The sequence below is a fragment of the Zootoca vivipara genome, chromosome 12, assembly GCF_965207765.1.
Source record: "Zootoca vivipara chromosome 12, rZooViv2.hap1.1, whole genome shotgun sequence".
Taxonomy (NCBI): domain Eukaryota; kingdom Metazoa; phylum Chordata; class Lepidosauria; order Squamata; family Lacertidae; genus Zootoca; species Zootoca vivipara.
Window position 1 is genome coordinate 2,942,265 of NC_142595.1, and position 16,382 is coordinate 2,958,646.

General features: G+C 45.0%; 1 protein-coding gene across 13 annotated transcripts in view; it reads left to right on the forward strand.

Annotated features, from left to right (window-relative positions):
* Positions 1 to 16,382, forward strand: part of LOC118095417 (poly(rC)-binding protein 3) — a 249,935-nt gene that overhangs the window by 145,819 nt on the left and 87,734 nt on the right. For 3 of the 13 annotated variants that reach the window (XM_060282170.2, XM_088655485.1, XM_035136662.3), the window contains exon 1: positions 4,683 to 5,043. The exons of 9 other annotated variants lie outside the window; for them this stretch is intronic. The gene's annotated coding sequence lies outside the window, so the exon portion shown is untranslated. Of the gene's footprint in view, positions 1 to 4,682; positions 5,044 to 5,274; positions 5,396 to 16,382 lie in introns of those variants that run through there. One more of the 13 variants, XM_088655483.1, reaches the window with a different exon arrangement.

Sequence of the window (16,382 nt, forward strand, 5' to 3'; positions counted from 1 at the left end):
ATGTGGCTTATGAACACTGTAATTAGTTCTCCTTCCTACCTCTAAGCAGTAATTAAATCTGCTACTTCTGCTCTGTTGATTCATTTTACTTCACTGTTTAATGGCTCAGCTGAGAACATCTTTATGTCTACATCTGAAACATTTTATTCAGACAAAGAAAATAGGATAATCCATTATTTCCCCCCAAGAACATGTTAAAGGGAAGAACTGTGATGCAACATGATTTGACAGTGGGGACACTTCTTGCTTATCAAATGAAACATATTAAGGGAAATCTTCCACTAGCATAGAAGGCAAATTTTCCACATGTAGGTTTTTTTCCTCCAAGAGTTTCTCATGTCGGATTCTGAACCCAAATGCATCTAATTTTGAGCTGCCCTTTAGAGTCGTAAATTAAATGGAGAGAGTGTTTAGAATAGTAGTAATTATACAGTACGTAAAGCAGGAAATCTGATTGTTCCAATGACATCAGAAATTTCTTTTTTAAATGTTACTTTTAAAAAAGGAAATCAATGGGCAACAGAAATCTTTATATAAGAACGTGTTTCATTGTTTGGAACATCATCTTCCCTATGAGGAGAAGTGATTTCTGGTGCTGCGCTCAGGCGCGGTGCTAGGGCTTTTTGCGCCCTAAGCAAAACACTTTCTGGCGCCCCCCGCATGCCGCTGATGCCCCTGCGTCCCCTCCATTGGCGGGAGGAGCGCAGGCCAAGGGGGGAGCTCGGCGCCCTCCCGCCTGTGGAGGGGATGCTTTGAGCTCCTCGGCGGCGGCGGCTGCAGCAAGAGAGCGGCGGCGGCGGCAGCAGTGCCCATAGCTGAAGGCTTCAGCTGCGGGCGCTGCCGCCGCTTGCTCACTGCAGCCGCTGGGGAGCTCACAGCGTCCCCTCTGTGGGCGGGAGGGTGCTGAGCTCTCCTTTTGGCTCGTGCTCCTCCCGCCTGTGGAGGGGATGCTGGGGGATCCTCGGCGAGCGAGCGAGCGGGAGGGTGGTGGTGGCGGCGGCGCCCATAGCTGAAGGCTTCGGCTGTGGGCGCTTGCCGCCACTATCGCCGCCGTTCGCTCGCGGGAGGAGCGTGAGCACGCACCTTGGGAGGGCGGTGGGGGTTTTGCGGGGCAGACCCGGCAGCGCCCCTAGGCAATGGTCTAGTCCACCTAAATGGACGCACCAGGCCTGGCTGCGCTGCCCATTTCCAAAATGTCCGCAGTGCCACCGGAAATTGCTTCTGCGCCTGTGTGGCCCATGTCCAGCCCACAGATGATAGTCCATGGGAATCCTCCGGCCCTCAGGCAGAAAAGGTTGCTGATGCCTGATGTACAGCTTTACCCCAACCTTGCAGGGTTTGGAGCTTGTGGGTACCTTCATATGTTTAGCTATGTGCACAAGGGCTTCCTTTGTTCATACATTCATGCTATACACATGAACACCAGGAGGTGGGGCAACCCAGCATGCAGATTTGACATGCAAATACTTTACATTACACTGCAGATCCAACCTTTTTCTTCATAATAGCTGTTGGTATCTGTCTGCCTTGGGAGACAACGGAGGAGTGCACCTTTGGGAGTGAAGTCAAACCATGGGAGAGTTACAGCTGTGGCTGTAAAGACTGATAAGGGAGAGACATGTTTTGATGCAGCTGGGGTAGATGAAGGCATCCAGCAGTGCTGCTGCAGATGCACCATGACATTTCTTCTCTCTGCGCTCCTCCCAGAAGTCATTTCTCCTCTGGTCTCTAGTGTAGATACATGACCTGGCTGTCTGTCTGTCTCCAGGCACTGCAGTTATCTGCAAGGGAATGGAAGATGGCAGGATCCCCAAGGATGTGCTCTATGAGGAGCTGGCTTCAGGGTTGGCTTCATATGGTGGGGTTGATGTTGCCCAGCCTTCACATCGCATTTGCAGACATCTTTGTAACACAGAGTTGGGCAGCCAATGGGCTTGATGCCTGAAGCCAGCTCCTCATAAAGCACATCCTTGGGGATCCTGTGGACATTACCAAGCCAGGAGTACGAACATGCTGGGAATGTGGGCTTGGGAGAGCACATCTTTGTCTGAGACTCTGTCCTGCCATGTGATGCCCCAAATCTTCCTGACACAGTGCATGTGGAAGGAAGGCATTGAGGCATCACTCTTGGCAGTTGTAAGTTGCCCACAACTCATTTCCCTAAGACAGCATGCTCAATAGTCTATGGTTAAATCATATATGTTTCCAGTGCTTTATTGGACTTTGGCATATAATTATTACACAGAAATAGATAAATCCCCCCCTCAAAAAAACAACCATCTGCTGTTTTTATTTATTTATTTGGTGCCATCTGTGTACATGGTGCTTTGCGGGTTGAGCAAGCCACTGCCCTTGGAGGCTTGTAGCCTAAAACAGTGAAAGAGATGCAAAAGATGAAGTTTAGGGAAATGTAAATCAGAGTCAAGAGGGGAAGGATATCCTATAGTAAACAGAGGCTGCCGATTTGCTTCCAAGTCCAATGCAAAGTGCTGCTTCTTACTTTTAAAGGGGAGGTAAGTTACGTGGTACCTGGTAACTCCTATGGAGTGCCCAAATTCCAGGTAGAAAGCCCGCTCAGCGTGGCACGCCTGCCATGCTGAGCGGGCTTTCTACCTGGAGTTTGTAGCTGGAGGCGCGGGGGCGGCGATGCCCCACCACATAACGACGCATGCATAGCATCCCGCTGCGCGTGCGTGTTACGTAGCGGGGTATCAAGTTCAAGTTCAATTTTTCTTACAGCAAAAGCCAGCAATACAGAATATCATAATTCCAAACGAAAGAAAATCAGCAATAACACCACCAGAAATAGAACAATTACACACAAGGAATTTGCAATGTGTCATTCAATAGAAGGGATTTGCGTTTCTTAATCGCTAAAGTGCAGAATTTGGGCACGTCATATGACACTGGGCTTGAGGAATCTTCCAGAAGGAATTTTCATAAGATTTCGGGGGGGGGGAATTCCAAATAATAATGCAAGGCTGTACATTTTGATAAAAGGGGTAAAATAAGTCGAGCTCATTCTTCACTATAAAATTCACAAAATAAAAGAATGTGAGTGACAGGTTCTACCTTGTTAGACATGCAAAGGCAAAGGTAGTGCCTCCAGCTACAAACTCCAGGTAGAAAGCCCGCTCAGCGCAGCGGGGGGGGTGCCACTTGGTGCCCCACCCTCGTGACTCCCAAGCCGAGCCTCCAGCCTCGAGGTAAAAAGTCCGCAGTGCGCCGAGCAGACTTTTTACCAAGTGGCACCCCCCCCAGAGTGGAACCCAGGGTGGACCGCCCCCATCACCCCCCCATTGCGACCCCCCTGACAAGGTTAACTAGGGATAGATGTGAACAAATGTTGTTACACTTGCTTTGGGCTTTGTTATGATTGAGGAGGAATTAAAGAACGTTTTAATGAGGGTGAAAGAGGAGAGCGCAAAATATGGTCTGAAGCTCAACATCAAAAAAACCAAGATCATGGCCACTGGTCCCATCACCTCCTGGCAAATAGAAGGGGAAGAAATGGGGGCAGTGAGAGATTTTACTTTCTTGGGCTCCTTGATTATTGCAGATGGTGACAGCAGTCACGAAATTAAAAGACGCCTGCTTCTTGGGAGAAAAGCAATGGCAAACGTAGACAGCATCTTAAAAAGCAGAGACATCACCTTGCCAACAAAGGTCCGTATAGTTAAAGCTATGGTTTTCCCAGTAGTGATGTATGGAAGTAAGAGCTGGACCATAAAGAAGGCTGGTCGCCGAAGAATTGATGCTTTTGAATTATGGTGCTGGATGAGACTCTTGAGAGTCCCATGGACTGCAAGAAGATCAAATCTATCCATTCTTCAGGAAATCAGCCCTGAGTGCTCACTGGAAGGACAGATCGTGAAGCTGAGGCTCCAATACTTTGGCCACCTCATGAGAAGAGAAGACTCCCTGGAAAAGACCCTGATGTTGGGAAAGATTGAGGGCACAAGGAGAAGGGGATGACAGAGGACGAGATGGTTGGACAGTGTTCTTGAAGCTACGAACATGAGTTTGACCAAACTGCGGGAGGCAGTGCAAGACAGGAGTGTCTGGCGTGCTATGGTCCACAGGGTCATGAAGAGTCGGAAACGACTAAACAACAACATGATTGGAAGTGCAGACTGGGGGTTAAGGACAGGCTTCGTGGGAAATGTGGGTTTGTTGAGAAGGGATTGGAGAGAGAGAATGAGAGGGACAACCACATACTGTATATGAAATATACATTTTTTTAAAAAAACAACACCCAAAAATCTCATTCCTATTTTGCGCACACGACAGATAGGTTTTACAGTGACTCTTGAGAGGGCTCCATTGCTTCAGGTGTCTTTCCGTGCCCATGAGCAGAGAGAAGGTGCGCCTGTGCACTTAAGCCTCTGTGTATTAGTGCCTGGGATGTATTCATTTAGCCAAGTATACAATAACCTTTTAAAAGGACCCTAATTAGTGTGTAATAATCCATAGTGATATACTTTCGGGAAGGTGACTGCTTCTCTTGTGGAGAGTCTCTTTTCCTTTTCAGACCTCCCCCCCCCGCCCCGCCCCTTTAATCCCTTTGTAGCCCATGTGCATGTTGAGCTTTTGCAATTCTATTGCATTAGGATGTGACACATTCCAGGCCCTTGACAAGGGCTTTTGTTTAGCAATATTTATAGTAGCTTCTTGTCATTGTAGAGCAAAGGCAATTGCCCTGCCCTCTGGCCCCCTTCTTTAAGCAGATTTTAAGCAGAAGCTCCTCTCATGTAGCACTAATTGAAATGATTGGTGGAGGGGGGAGGGTTGTGCACTTACTCTGCCTGGCTCTGGCTTATCTGCTTGGGGGCTAAACCAGGGAGGGGGGGGAGGGTGAGAGAATGCAAATCTTTTGCCTCGTTCCAGCAAGGCTCAGGACTAGCCGGCCATCTGTCCACTCTTGGAAGAGAAATGACAGAGTCTGCGCTCAGCTACAAGTCCAAAGAAAAGAAAAGAAATTGTCCCGAAACTCTGGCTGAGAATTTCGTATGAGGTCCAGCCTCAAAGACTCTCTCTCATCAGGTCAGTTTGATGTAGCTGTTCAGAGAAACCAAGTGTTGCACCAGCAAAATCTTCAGTGTGTTGTCAAGACTTAAACTGGAGCTAAAAAGATGCCTTTCCTTTAAGTATTAGGTCTCTAAAATGCAGCATCCATTAGGAATTTCATCAGTGATGTGTACAGCTTGCTTACTGGCACCGCTGACAGCTGAGCAGCCTCACAGCGAGCAAAGCTTGAAAACATTTAAAACTACTGTAGCAAGTTCCTTGAGGAGTAATTTGGTTTTTATGCACATGGGGCTTATCCTATGAACAAGTGGGCTGTGTTAAAATATGTATTAGGAGTTGTCATCTGAAATATGTTGGCTTCACTTAGGTAAGTAACCGAGCTTGAATTTCTCATCTGAGGATTTAAAATACTGTCATATTATTTAGAATTCCTTTTTTCCTTTAATAGGCGGTTGGAAATTTAACAGAAATTCAGAAAAGAAATAAAGCTTTTTGTAACCTATTATGGAATTTGAATGCAAATAATTTTGCATGAGAGCATTAGAATCAGCACTTAAGATGACATGCGAAAAGCCCATGTAGTTTTACTTTCTGAAGGTAAATGGGCATAATCTTAATTTCTCTTTTTCCTTTGTCTTTTTATGAGTTGTTTAAAAATAAGCAACATTTTTATTTGTTGTCAGAATTTGTTGTCAGGATCCAATACAAATACTAAAGAAGCATCACTGTTTTTGTGGATTTGTTGTTGTACAAAATGCAAATATTAAACTAGTATAATTTAAATTGCCATAAGATTTACAGACCGATTTTGTTTTACTATTTTAGCATTCATTTACTTTGGGCTTTTAAAAATAAAATAATGTAACTTTATTTGTGTATCTAATATTAACAGGATCGGTATAAATAAGTCTTAAAAGTAATTGATAATTAACTTCTGATTTTTGTTTTTACTCTGTTTCTTTCATCCTCATAATGTTGTAAATATTATTTAAAATACTTGATTTCCTACCTAAACTAATAATGATCAGGGCAGAATAGCTATAATTTTATATATAAACCACAATAAAGAAAAGGAACTCTCCTTTTTGATGACTTCTATCTCCTTGATTTAAAAACAATTCAGGAAAAAAGGCCAAATTTAGACGGGGGCCTAAAGATGAGCAAATATGAGTCAAGCTACAAGGTTGTGAAAGGGTTTTAAAGCAGGCATAACAGGTGAATTGTACCAGAAAGACAGGACACATTTTCCTCATATCATTACGAAACATTATCAAAAGTATCGTTTAGTCTGGATTTATGCATTGTGGGGTTTGAGGAGAATTAATTGGAGGGGTGCCACGCTCTGAACTATTTTCATTATATTGAAAATTCTTCCAGAAATGCATCGTTATTTGTCTTAGTTCTACATGTTCTAACATAGCAGTAATAAAGCAACAGAATGCATGTTTCGGCTTTTAGTGAAACAACATCCCCACCCCACTGTGTTGAATATTTAAATAACAAAACTCAGTAGTGTTTCATTGGTACGTACCATCTCATTATGTGAATGCCACTTTTAGAAACCATTTTTAATACCATTAGTCTAATAATCCCCCTTTTGTTAGCATCTGATCACTATCATCTATCTATCTATCTATCTATCTATCTATCTATCTATCTATCTATCTAAGTTTAGCTGTGATATATTTACTTCAGTTTCTGGCCTATAGATTTAGCTTTGTTTTATACTTAGCTGCTGCAGTTTTTTTTAATGAGTCAAAATTCCTTATGATGAACGATATAACGGTATGCCACTAAGTCTTGCTTGGATATTAAATTGACTTGTTATCTTCTGTAAAAGCTAATGAGCAGTATCATACACTACACTGGGGTTGACAACTTCAAAAAGTGCATGACAACAGGATTTCAGAGGTATTATGGAGCATGCTGAAGGTACAGAGAAATCCCTTCCTTCTAGAAGAATAGCAGAAGGAGCTTACAGAAAGCTTCAATCTTTCTGAGATCCTCAAAGTAATAATCAGCTGCGGTGAAGTTGAATAGGTTTTCAGCTGGTTTGTTACTGAAGGTTTGCGGAAGAAAAGTGAGGGTCTGCATTATGGAGGTCGGGTGAGAGCTGGAGGTATCTACGGACACATTGCGGCTTAGTTCTGTTGTTAAGAGTGCTTTGCAGGTGGAAAGGAAGCTTTTTTGGATTTTGTGTGTGTGTGCGGTGTTAGCCAATGCATCAGAATGCAAAAGAGCGCAACAGGATGCTTGCTAACAAAGGAGTCTCTATCAGTTGAAAAGGTGGGAAGAGCTGTACAAACTGGTGCACTGAAACCGTTGCAAGAATGTGGTGGCTTCTCAAGATCCCTTCTGTCTCTGGCAAAGTAATATAAAACAGAAATTGTGCCCATTGTAACTTCTACTATGGATGCTTTTTATTTTTTAAAAAAGCCAGCATTTCACTACTACATTTGGTTTTCTTCACAAAAAAAGGCTGGTGGTAATTTTTACAAACACATGCGCAAAGAAATTTCAAAAGTTGGGAAGTTAATCATGGCACATAGCCAAAAGAGCCCCGATGGACACAAACAGAAACCACAGCGGCCTTTATTTTATTTCATAGAATTTATACACCATTTGTTGTTGTTTTTTTAAAAAAACCTCAAAGCGGTTTACAGAAAGATAAAATGATAAAATTAAAATGAACAACTATAATTTAAAACATTCAAGAAAACCAAAATCTAGCCAAAATCAACAATAAACTAAAAACTAAAATCAAACTAAAATCAAAATCAACAATAAACTAAAAACAGATTAAAACATGCATTAACATTGTAAATGTCTTAAGATATCTACAGTTTAATAATTTTTTCTGCAACTGAGCTTTCTTAAGCAATAGCACATTTTAATTTAATTGAAGCCGAGGGGGGAAAGAATCAACATATAAGTGAGATGCTAAGGAACAATCACGAGCAGTAGCAAGATAACAACGATGGAGGATGTTTCCTAAATATTTTAAAAGGAACTTAGAGGGGGGAAATCTGCCTGGTTTGCCATCAATTAATAAAATCAACAGGAGATGGGAAAATGGGTCACTTGGGTTTTACTGCTAAGCAGCAAATCCAGAGCAGATAAGATTTAGCTGAGATGTTAAGGTTTATTCAGTGCATTTAGTTAATGAAATTGTGTGCCTGTATTTTTTAAAAGCATGTGTAGCAGAGCTGGGGAAGGATAGGATTGCCCATCCTGCTATAATTCTTCCTAATTGATACATATGATGTAACACCGGATGTTTTTTTAAAAGCTGAACAAAGGCGACTTCATTTTGTACAAGATGCCAGCACACGTACACAACAGAAGTTTTGTATCCCTGTCTAGCAAATATCCAGGTAGAAGTACAGAGTATTGGGTTGTTGTTTTTTTAACATTGAAGGCTTTTTTTAAAAAAAATGTTTTTAATGTTGCTAAAGATAATAGAAAAGCAAATAAACAGACAGCAGAGTGCAATTCCTGTGAAAAACATCTGCAGGCAAATATGTTACTATTCCACTGTTAAGCTATTTTTGGAGAGCAGTCTGTATTGACAGCCGATGCTACCTCAAATTGTTTCAGATTCAGTTCACATCTACAGGTTTCAGCTACACATTGTTGTTGACATCATGATCTGTGTTAGTTCTTGTTGGTGCAAAAGGAAATATATATATATATATTCCTTTTGCACCAACTAGAGGATAATTTCTGGATGCCAAGATCTAAATTGGCGGCAGGTACACTTTGGTGAGAGAACCCCAGCAGAGATTTAAAGTAACAAAACATGCAGCAAAATATGTGGGAAAAAGAGACTGTAGATCCTTAAGATGTGCCTTTTTGAAGTGAGTTCCAAAGTTTTCCTCTTCCCTTAACATAGGGAAAGACCACACGTTCGGTAAGTTAAACATAGTTTACTTACAGGTAGGTAGCCGTGTTGGTCTGAGTCGAAGCAAAATAAAAAAAATTCTTTCAGTAGCACCTTAAAGACCAACTAAGTTTTTATTTTTGTATGAGCTCAAAGCAGCTGTTTTTTTACAGAAAAATTTCAGAAACAGACTGGAAAGAGAAGTTGCTGAATTGGAACTTCATTACCAAGCTTAAAACCATGGAGCCACCTGGGATGAACAAAGACATAGGATTCTTATCTCATTATGCATGATCAAGCTTTCTTTAGCGCCTCAGCCCTTGCTCCCCCCCCCCCGCAAGACCTATTGCAGTCATCAGCAGTCGTTAACAGTCGTCAACAGGTTTACCACTCCTATCAGCCCATCACCCATTCCCACCCACCACCCACCACCCTCTGTATATACATAAGGGTCTGACTCTTCTGTTTCAAGTGTATCTGAAGAAGTGTGCATGCACACGAAAGCTCATACAAAAATAAAAACTTAGTTGGTCTTTAAGGTGCTACTGAAAGAATTTTTTTATATAGTTTACTTACAAACTCTCCAGTGGTCAGATTCACCTGCTTTTCCATGCAGTCTTCAGAAAAAAAATGCACAGGCAGTAAAATTTGGCTTAGTTACAAAGTGGTGAAAGTTCCTAAATTGTTGGTTTAGGAACTGAAGAGAGGCTTGTGAGAGCCAAGCAGAACTGGAGTAACCAGCTCAAACCTCTTTAAACCCTGAGCTTCTCAGGTAGGCTGTGGAAGAACAATAGGCCTGATTTCCTAGTTCCTCCCAAGGTGAGGAGAAGGGGATGTTGCTAAGCCTGGCAGGACAGACTTACTTACTCTGTGGTATTAAGCCCTTCATGTGTTATTTAGACTTAAGCATGTTGGTTCTATGAGGCTGGTTATCCCACAGTTCTCTGGTGGTCTATGTTTCTAGGGAGCTCTGTGCTCTGTCCATTCGAGCATATCAGCGAGCTCCTAGCTGTTCAGTGGTGGGGAACTTTTCCCAGCTGGTGAGCCAGATTCTGACCTTCCCTGCCCTCCTGTGGGCCTTTTGGATGGGTGTGTGGGGTGTGCAGTACATGCATTTTACCAGAGCTTTCCGAACTGTGTGTCACGACACGTTAGTGCATTGGCTGCAGTGCGTAGGTGTGTCATGCAAATGCTCCTTGCGCTCCTCCCAGGGCTGGAAAGGGCTTAGTTTAACCCTAGATGATGGGAATTGTAGTCCCCAAACAGCTGGAGGGCCGAGTTTGGGGATGCCTGGTTTAACCTCTGGTTCGCTAGTAAAACTGAATTACTGAGTTGCGAATTGATGCATGTCTGAAAAGTGTGTCACCAACATGAAAAGTTTCAAAAGCTCTACATTAAACTATGGAACTATGCAACTTCAAAGAGACTTGCTTTCAGCCTGAGTCAGCACTGACCATGTGCCCCCTTGGGGAAACTCCGTAGGGCAGCCAATTCTATCAAGCCACACTTGCAGAGGAACAGTGGCGAGCTCATTTTAAGCTTCACATTGTTTCCTTGCAACCACCTTGTTACCTGCTCCTTACCCAATACATCATATATGACATCAGGTGTGGAGCAGGCAAGGGCGTACCCACCACGGGGCAAGTTAGGGCAGCTGCCCTACTCTAGAAGCCAGCTGCCCCCCCCCACAAGGGCGTACCCACCGCGGGGCAAGTGGGGGCCGCAGGCTGCCCCTCCCTAGAAGCAGGGCTGGTGGGCAGAGGCGGAGCACAGCCCGGCGGAGCGCGAGTTCGCCATTCCCGTCGCGCCGCACCCTCCCTCCAGCTCCCCGGCGCGCCCTCAGGCAAGGCCAAGCATGGCGGGGAACCAGGGAGCGCGGCGCCGTGGGCGGGAACACCGAACTCGCGCTCCGCTGGGCTGGGCTCCGCCTCCGCCCACCAGCCCTGCTTCTAGGGAGGGGCACAGCCCGGCGGAGCGCGAGTTCGCCGTTCCCGCCCGCCGCGCTGCGCCCTCCCTCCAGCTCCCCGTCGCGCCCTCAGGCAAGGCCAAGCGCGGCGGGGAACCAGAGAGTGCAGTGCGGCGGGCGGGAACGCCAAACTCGCGCTCCGCTGGGCTGGGCTCTGTCTCCGCCCACCAGCCCTGCTTCTAGGGAGGGGCACAGCCCAGTGGAGCGCGAGTTCGCCGTTCCCGCCCGCCGCGCCGTACTCTCCCTCCAGCTCCCCGTCACGCCCTCAGGCAAAGCCATGCACGACGGGGAACCAGGGAGCGTGGCAGGGGGGCCTTCCTGCCCTGGCGAACTCCTGCCTTGCTGCCCCCTTTCCTGGCGCAGCGGCGGCTGCACTATTGCCGGCGCCTCCCCAGCTTTCCTCTCTGTGACAAAGGCGCCCGCCTTTGTCCAGGGTCTTTTCGATTGGGCCATCGCGAGGCAGCGGGAGGAGCTTGGCTCCGTCATCTGCCCGCATGCAAAACCATGCAGGGGTCGGCAGTTGCTGAGAACAGGGTCGCAAGGAGAGAGGGGCGTCTGCACGGTTCCAGATCTCTCTTTCTCTCTCTCTTTCTCTCTCTCAATCTCCCAGCTGGAGGGAGGTCGCGCCACGGTGCGCTCTGTCGGGCTGTGCTCCGCCTCTGCCCATTAGCCTGGCACCTCTGACTGCACTTTCCCCGCCCACTTTGTGGCCCCTCCCCTTCCGTGCCTTGGCCCCTCCCCTTGCCCCCCCTAGTTTTGATCCTGGGTACGCCCATGGGAGCAGGTAGGGATGATTTGGAGGAAATGACCTCATAGCCAAAATTATGACCCCTACTGACTTTGATTTGGTGCGTGTGCTAGAGGCTCCAAACCACAAGTCCACTTACTTTTAATGGTCAGGCAGCATTGCGTCCTGGCCACATCCCACATTGGTGATCCAATGGCTGGCTGGGGAGGACTGCAGGCCTGGAATTTGCTGCCAAGGAGGGTAGTGGAGTCTCCTTCTTTGGAGGTCTTTAAGCAGAGGCTTGACAGCCATCTGTCAGGAATGCTTTCATGGTGTTTCCTGCTTGGCAGGGGGTTGGACTGGATGGCCCTTGTGGTCTCTTCCAACTCTATGATTCTATGCCCACGGATTGCCCAATGGCAAGCAGGCTTGGGTCCAGGGGGTGAACCCAACCAGCCGTGTCCACCCCCAGGGGAATACATTGAGGCTGGCCCAGCACTCCTCCTTGGTCTGTAATCAGATCTCCCACCCTTTTTTCATATGCTGCTTCCTTCATGCTAATACCTTGCTATGGACATTGTCAGCTGCCATATTTGGGGCTGGGCAGGAATTTTTTCACTTGACAAATTAGCACCAGCCACTTGGTTTTCACCTACCTTATAGCAGTCATCACAACTTTGTGAGGTTAGGCATGGGGTAAGCCTTAGTTTTGTATAGAGGGGAGGATGTAGCCTCTGCCTGCCCCTCCTGGGGCATGGTTTACCTTTAGATTCACTCCCAGCAGACGGGCTACAGTTAAATAAATGACTTCACCTATGTCTATGCCAAACTTTCACATCTGTAACCAATAAAGTTGTAGCCTATTCAAACCCAAAATCTATACAGTGCTACCTCTACTTACGAATAACTCTACTTACGAATGTTTCTACTTACAAATGGAACTCCGTCCGCCATCTTGGATGCGGTTTAGATAGGATTTTTTCTACTTACGAATTTTTAGATAGGGTTGCTTCGACTTACAAATTTTTTCTCCCAATGCATTCCTATGGGATTCAACTTACAATTTTTTTCGACTTACAAATGTGTGTTCGGAACACATTACATTCGTAAGTAGAGGTACCACTGTATCCTGCTGCCTTGTTTGATTATTCACTACATAGGGAGTGACTGGGTTACTAGGCTTTGGCACGCAACTGGATGATCGTAGACAAACAGTCCCTTTGACTGTGCGAAAGCATCTACATCCATTTCTGACTAAACTGCATTTCTGCATTACGCACAAACTCTGGGAACTGTGTTTTATTTTAACTAGCTAGTTAACAAATCAGGACATCAAATGATTGGTTTGATTCTGATTTGTTTAAGCTCCACATTGGGCAAAGGTTTACTGCATTGCAGGGGGGTTGGACTAGATGATCATTGTGGTCCCTTCCAACTCTACAATTCTATTATTCTAAGTTGGCTGATATCCCAGAATGCACAAATTTCTGGTTCAGAGGCCTCTGTGTAGTGGTGCAGAATCACTGAGGTTTTCCTCAGTGGTGGTATCCAGATACGGCCATGGTGTCACCTGTGGCAGCTGTGAAAAAGATGAATCACATCATAGGGATGGAAGTTAAAACTGCCAATAGCATAATACCTTCATGGTTGGGACCACACTTGGAATACTGTGTACAGTTCTGGTTGCCTTGCCTCAAAAGGGCATAATACTCCATCATATCCCACTTACCTTTGGCACCAGGAGGCCTGGAGTTCATAAAGTTGTTTAGTGGGTTGTGTAAAGAAATGCTAGAACTTAGATCGTTCCAGTGAACCTGAATATTGGAAGATTCAGGACAATCTCTAGACTCAGCCACATCTCATTTTTTTCTGGGCAGTGATGCCAACATGATTTTCTGGGCCCAGTACTTTGTACGCCGAGTAAACCTCCTGACCAATCTGCAAAATGTGGCGTAACATTTGCATATGTTTTTTGTTCTGTGAAAATCTGTATCCTCCTTTGTATACACCTAAGGATGTAAAGTGTGAATGTGGCAAATGCATGTATCATACAGGTATAGTGTCCTGCTTGTGTTGTTCAGTTGTTCCATGACACAAAAGGAATTCACATTGGGTGTGGTGTAGGAGTTCAGTTTTTAAATTGTTGGATGTGCCTTTCAGCTGATGTTAAGTAACAACTTGAAACAACTCCAGGGTGCCACCAGGAAGTATGGATTCATGGGGCCTCTGCGGTGGAGCAATCCTCACTACAGTGGTACCTCGGTTTATGAACACAATTGGTTCCGGAAGTCTGTTCATAAACTGAATCGAACTTTCCCATTGAAAGTAATGGAAAGTGGGTTAATCCGTTCCAGATGGGTCCGTGGAGTACTCAACCTGAAGCGTACTTAACCCGAAGCATGGGTGTAATTGGTTCCGGAAGTCTGTTAAACTGAAGCGTTCATAAACTGAAGCGAACTTTCCCATTGAAAGTAATGGAAAGTGAATTAATCCGTTCCAGATGGGTCCGCGGTGTTCGTAAACCGAAAGTTCGTAGACCGAAGTGTTCATAAACCGAGGTTCCACTGTACTGTGTTTTAAACCATGTGTGATTATTTCCCATGAAGGCAATTTAATCTTGCTTTTGGTCCCACTCCCCCCAAAGGGCACTGTGGAATAACTCTTAGCATTAGGAATTCTCCACCTGCTCTACCTTCTGCATTAGAACCCTTCAGATATTTGAAGGCCTTATTTTAATCTTATCTTGGCTATACCTACGGACTCCATCAGACTCGCCTTCTCTGGAGGTTTATAAGCAGAGGTTATTCCTGCATTGAAGTTGGAATAGATGACCTGCAGGGTCCCTTCCCCTGCAATTCTGTGAACTCTTTCGACCCTTTTTGTGAGATTTGACATTGGCCCACTTAAAATGTACTGCCCAGTACTGGACAGAATAGAATAGAATGGAATGATTCCTTTTTATGCATTCTCCTGTTTATAAACCCATCACTGCAGATGTTCATGTGGCCTCTGTTGTCTCTTGAATGAGATTCTTCTTGGGTTGCTATATATTTGGTGCTACTGTAGCTTATCATAATGTATTTGATTTTGCTATTCTTACTGAGCTTGTGATTATCGTTGTTGTTAGTTTTTTGGAGGGTATCAGTATTTTTATTATTTTTATTTAAAAATTATTAAAATACACTTTTTATTATTTTAAACTTGTTTTGATTTTATATTACAAACTTAGATGATGGCATCTGCCTTGGGAGGGTTTTTTAAATAATTAAATAATTAAAGAAATAAGACTGCACTAGCTTTTTCAGCAGCTGCATCACACTGCTGACTCATGCTTAGCTTGTGATCACCCAAAACATTCTAGATCCTTTTCCCATGTCCTACTGCCAAGCTAAGTCACCCCCATCCTATACTTGTGCCTTGGATTCTTTGTACCTACTGCAGGACTTTACATTTATCTTTGTTGAATTTTACCTTGTTGGTTTCAGCCCAGCACTCCAACCTGACAAGATCAATTGAATCATGATTTTGTCTTCTATGGCATTAGCTATGCTTCCCATCATTGTGCCATCTGCAGGTTTGATAAACATCCCCTTTGCTCCTTGATCCAAATCATTTATGCAAATGATTAACAGCATACCCGTCAACTCCCAGACTAAAAAATCCGGTATCAGCAGCGGCGCAGCACCGGAGGTTTCTTCTACGCATGTCCAGACATGCGTAGAAGCGACTTCTGGTGCCACTCTGCCCGATTTTTGAAAATCCGGGGGAATTAGAGGATATGTCACCATTCAGGACAACAGTGGGAAACGGCTTTAAAAATGGGGTTTTTCCTGCATAAACCGGGAGAGTTAGCAGGTATGATTAACAATACAGTGCCTGGGATGTTAGCAGGCACCTCCCTTCAAGTTGATTCAGAGCCTTTCATGAGCGCTTGAGTATGACTGCCAGGCTAGCTGCAGCTCCACCAAACAGTAGCATCATTCAGCCTGCAGTGCACCCAAGCCACGTGTCTCTCCTGGGACTGATGCAGTGGCTCGGGCCCCCGCGCTGCCCAAAAAAGCAATGTGGGGCTTGCATCCTCCAGGTGGACTCCGTGGGCAGATTGTCGCGCCGCCCCCCTGGTTGGATTGCCCCCCACCGTGGGCGGATCGCCCCGCCACCACCGCTCTGGGTGCTACACCTCTGCTGCCACTTTTCCCTGGGAAAACCAGAGGTTTAGTGCTGAATCGGAACCAACAGATTGCCGCTTATTCCAATTTAGTGCTAAAGAGTGAGTTTTCTGGGGGGAAGTGGCAGCGTAAAGGCAACACCTCTTGGACCCGTGCCTAGAAAGGACTGCTCAGACCCATGCCTCCTAGGCACAGGACAAGTGGAAGTGTGGGTTAGCTCTTATTCTCAGCTGCACATGCAGTGGTAGCTCAGAATTAAAGACACTGCAAAACAAATATTGCCCAGTTGTATATAACTAAGGGCAACCAGGGGACAAAAGATAAAAGACCCATTTGAGAAAATACGGGAAGCATTTATGGACTCTACAAGTGTAGAGGATAATGCCTGCCCCCTGCCTCCTGTTTACTCTAGACTATGGACCTTTTGAGTTATCTCTTCATCTCAAAACCTTGTCAAGAAAAATCTTGCAAAGAAAACCCTGTAAAGAAAATGTAATGGAGAAAGAAAGTATTAAGTCTATCAGCTTGTATAGTTATTGAGCTGCCTTAAGCCTGTTATGTTAATAATTTACCCATTGTTTGATTTATATTTAATTTGTATTTTCAAAACAG